We start from the raw sequence: 5,097 nt of genomic DNA on the forward strand, positions 1-5,097 counted from the left end.
AGCGGAAAGCCCTTTTACACTGTGCATATGTCTCCCACTGCCATCGATCAGAGCATGGCATGACGTCGTCGTACCCCACACATGGGCGGTGTACCCCCCGCACGTCGCGGTTCGAAGAGGAATCAACCACGCCCTTTGTTTGGTCAGATTAGTGATTCTCGGCCGAACCACCGAATGATTCCCATGCCTCGACGCAGCTTTTCCCCAGGCAGGGTCCTCGATAAGTCCAGCCTCTGGGGTGGTCCTCGTCAGAGGAGGTAACCTGGACACGAGACTTCACCCAAGCAAATGCGCTTTGGCACGGCTCGGAGGCGCGCGCGGGTAGGGGGGGGGGGTCCCTCCCTCATACAGCTGACAGTAGCCCCTGGTCCCTCGCCTTCCTCTCTACCTGGGATGGGTTTGAGAAGGAGGGGTGAGGCCTCATTTCGTATGTGCATTGTCAGGAGTGGGGTCATGACTGAAATGAAAGGCTACCGTCCTTCCTCTCGGTTCCCACGCTTTGATAGTCACTCGCCCCAATCATGGGCTAGGTGGTAATGATGGTTTTGGACTTACGGAACCGCCCCGGGAGGGTAAGGGGAAGGGGCCGCCTATCGAACCATTCAGAGGTATAAACACACCTCCTCTGTTCTTGAGCAGGACGCATCCCCGTCTCCTCACTTCCCCTGCTCCCAACTTATCCTTTGGTGCTCAGCACCATGGCTCCAAAGAGGAAGGCGCCGAAGTCCTCTATATCGAAGAAGCGAGCACGCAACGACGCCCCGCCGTAAGAAGTTCTTCCATCCAGCTTTCATAAGGCGGAGCCTGATCGTCTTCGCCCATGGCTGGTGCCGTCCGGCCAGGAGGATGCGCGGATTCTTTTCCCCTCCCATCCCCTGGATCCGGACATGGATCGGGCAGCCATCTTCACCCGCCACATCCTGGCGGGCCTCTTGTCGCCGTTCACCGTGTTTTTCCTCGCCATTCACCGTGTTTTTCCTCGCCGTCCCGAGCGGCTTCGATTTTTACCTCATCCACCTTCCTCCCAGCTCCATTCTCGTGTTGGCCACCTTCGTCCATCTCTGTGAGATGTTCATGGGGGTGGCACCCTCCATGGCGCTCTTCCACCACTACTTCGTCCTCCGACCATCTGAAGGGGAAGAGGTGGCGGGCAGCTACATTTCGTCCTCCGCAAGGGCTCCGCCGACCGCTACATCCCATGGTTTACAATGGTGAGCCGAGAGGGTGGATTGATGAGGGGTGCTACATCCACTCAGACAGCACCCCCAGCTCTTCCTACCTACCTCGGTGCAGGCCCCACCGCCCAGAGAGGTGCGGGAGAGTCTGGCCAAAGACGATGCCCGCCAGTCTCCGAGTGCGTGGCCTGACAGTACCCATGGTGGCCGCGACTTTCTGAGTCGCCGGTTGTCTTCACTGCGAGCACGCGCGCGCTCTACTGCCATGTACACCGATGCCAGCCTTATCGGGCGAACCTCTTGCCAGCCTAGTTGGAGCAGCTAACATGAATGCTGCTCTACTCGGACGAGCCTCTTGAGCTCTCGTGGTCTGTCGTTCCACTTTGTGTGGATTCTCGCGGTCGCGTGGAGGCATGTCGATCTCTCCCCTTGTGGGTTCCCATAAAAGAGTTTTAGAAAGATTGACAATAATTATTCATAGTCCCTGGAAATTATTGCAATATGATTATGCCAAATTACATACTTTTGTTAGTTGATAATAACTTTTTTGTAATGCATGGTAATATGTACTCACAGTTCATGGCAATTATTTTTCATGTAGCTCTTCAGAAGTACATCTTTCTTACCGGTGAATGTTGTCGCGGGATCAGACCCCGAAATCACCTGATGGAACTCATGAGAGCCTCCACAAAATAGGTTAGTTAGTTTGCAATGAGTATTCAAATAGCATCTTCAATCTCTTTTTTGTTGCACGACAGCAAACAACAATCTAAACAAAAATGGCAAAATATAACATATGTGACCACCTAATTGATGTAGGGTGGAACCCTAGATGGCCGATCTTTCACGAAAGGAGCGGATCCCAATTAAGAACACGAAGAACACGAGGGGAAACACGAGGGGAAGACACAAGAGAATCACTCAAACCAACAAGAACAATCACACATGTGCTAGATCCTCGAAACACAAAGAGATACACGATCCAAATCCAACAAGGGACGATATATAGGTAACCGGTTCTTCTCCGAAGGGAGGTCTTGAGGGGGGCCACCCAAGAGGGGGTCTTGAATCCAACGTGGATCGTCTCCGAAGAGGGGCCGCAGTCTCTCTCGAGGAGGAGATCCGTATGGATGAGCAATGCTCTATCTCACATATGAGCTAAACCAATGCTAACCCTAGAAAGATGGAGGAGAAGGAGTATATATAGTCTAGGGGGTCGAAGGGGTACACGGGCCTCGGCCCTTACTGTGCGCAGACAGGGGTGGCCGGATGTCCGGGCGTCGGGCCGGATGTCCGGGGCTTCAGGAGGGGCCGGATGTCCGGGCTGGGGGGGCGGATGTCCGGGCTGGAGGGCAAAACTTCTGGATGTTCTGTAGCGTGGCGCCGGATGTCCGGGCTTTTGGCCGGATTTCCGGGCTGGGGCCGGGTGATAGAGGCGAGGGTGTCCCGATCTTTCGATGAGATGATAACTATCATTTGGTGGAGTCGACTTTGACGATCCGACTACAGACGTGCACGACGTTGCGCCTTAGCAATCGCTAAACCAATCTCCTGAGGTTACTGACGATGCCGGAAGCACGATCAGCCTGACCACGAAGGTCTATTCCTGCAAGCAATCGAAAAACGAGCAAGAATATGATAATGCAATCTGAATATTGCAAATATATATGAAGTATTGATAATGGTGGAGATCCGTAAGCGGTCTTGGTCTGGTCGTTGGACACAAACAAAGTACACGAAGTTGCAATGGCTAACTTTTAACTAAACAAATCCCAAGGAAAAAGCTACTAGATGGATCTACTTATATAGGAGCAAGGGGTGGCGGCCAAGGAGGTGGGAGGACGTCCCAAGGCATCCTAAAACCAACCCTAGGTCGTACAAGGCTCATGGGCCCAAGTGGAGGTGATGCAACACCTTTGGACTTGTTGTTTGACTCGGATTCTGGTGCAACGTCAGATTGTTTCGACCATAACTCAATGCTCCGGACGAATTTAAAGGTGAATCCAATTGGGTTGGAAAGAGCACGAAATCTAGTTTCCAACAAAAAAAGAATCACCCAATTCGGAGTCCGTATGAAAAAGTTGTTGGCGTTTTGAGTCAGGTATGTCTGTGCAGTCCGAATCTGAATCCAGAACGTGAGAGACTTGGACTCTATCTTCTCTTGGCCCAAAAGTGACGTGAGAGGACTTTTTGAACAGAACCTAAACTTCTCCTTTTGCCTTATCTTCATATGTGGATTGTACAAATGTCCCATACACCTGCAATTAGACAAAACACAAAAGTGTGTGAAGTATTTTTGTTCTGGATAACATAAATAGATTATTGAATAGTTTGCACTAGAAATCACCTGACAAATATGCATGTATGCAATATTTTTGGTCGTATCCAAGGTAGTCATGTCCTCATCATCCTCCCCTTCTCGAAAACAAAGCCGTCCTCGGCGTTGCTTAATCTGAAATGTGGCTAACAAAAGAGACAAGGTGTACATGTTGTATATGTATATGTCATCCATTTTTACTTCCCGTGGATTTTGCACATATGACACATGTATACATGAGTAAATTTCATAGTTAATAAAATATAAAGCCAAAATATTATCACAAGAAGTAGAAGGCATGAAAGTATTGCAACTCAGTTTGCACATATAAGTGAAGCTCTTATTCATATGAAAAGATTGACAATATTCATCATTAAACCATCCCAACATTGATGAACCATCACCAAGATTAGAGGTCATATCAAAATGATTAAACATTGGCACAATTATTTTCAAACATATTTGATCCAAATCTGATTTATTCCCTGATTCACTTGATTCTTTTGCATTGATAGTTAATTCAATGGGCTCACTCAAAATTGTTTGATCACATGGCAAAGTCAAATCATCAACATAGTCCTCTAAGGTAGCTTGTGTGATCAAAGTAGTGGGTAGCTCACCGCATGGTGCACTTAAATTGACAAGACATTCATCATACTCATGTGGAAGTGGAAGATTAGTACCTTTGTCATTACCTCTTATGATCAACTCAGATGATGTAGGCACTCTCGGTGATGATGTGTCACATGGTGGAGGTGATGTAGTCCTCACAACAACGGATGTGGTTGTCATAGTATGCTTAGTAGTTGAAGGGACAACCGTATCAACTCTTGGAATGTGCATCTCGCGCTTGTTCTCCTTGTGCGCAACACGTCGTTTTATTTCCTGTTCAGCTTTGCAAGCAAGATGAAACAAATGGTCCATAGGATAACACTCTTCATGAATTAGTATCTCCTGAATGTCACGATTTAATCCTCCCCAAAATCTATCCATAAAATCTTCTTCACTTTCTTCTAAAGAGGAATGCAGCAAGGTAGTTTGTAAAGTATCATAATATTTCGTTACGGTGTCACTACCTTGTTTTAAATGTTGCAACTTTGTAATCATGTCACGAGTATAATAAGCGGGAACGAATGTATGTCGCATGGCAAGTTTCAAATCATCCCAAGTAGTAGGTATATCATTAGGGTGTAACCGACAATATTCACTCCACCAAACTACAGCATAACCAGTGAAAGAAACAACCGCAACCTTAACTTTTTTACGTACATCAAAATTATTGGAAGCAAATATATTATTTAGGTCAAACTCCCATTCAATATATAAAGCAGGTCTAAAACGGCCATTAAATGGTGGTATAGAAACATTAACCTGATCATGTGCATTTGGATGTTTGTGCACCTCTCGTGACGGTTGTGGTATTTGCATAGGTGATGGCACATCTCCCACGATCGACAAACCCCATGAATTGACTCTAGATCCTGTCATGATTAGTAGAAACAAGAAACAAAATTCAAGAATAATGTTCCTATGAACTACTAGGATGTGGTGGTAAAGCGCTCACAGTAAAGCAAATATCAATATCTTACAAGTTCTTACCAAGCA

The sequence above is a fragment of the Triticum aestivum genome, chromosome 7D, assembly GCF_018294505.1.
Source record: "Triticum aestivum cultivar Chinese Spring chromosome 7D, IWGSC CS RefSeq v2.1, whole genome shotgun sequence".
In the NCBI taxonomy this organism is placed as follows: domain Eukaryota; kingdom Viridiplantae; phylum Streptophyta; class Magnoliopsida; order Poales; family Poaceae; genus Triticum; species Triticum aestivum.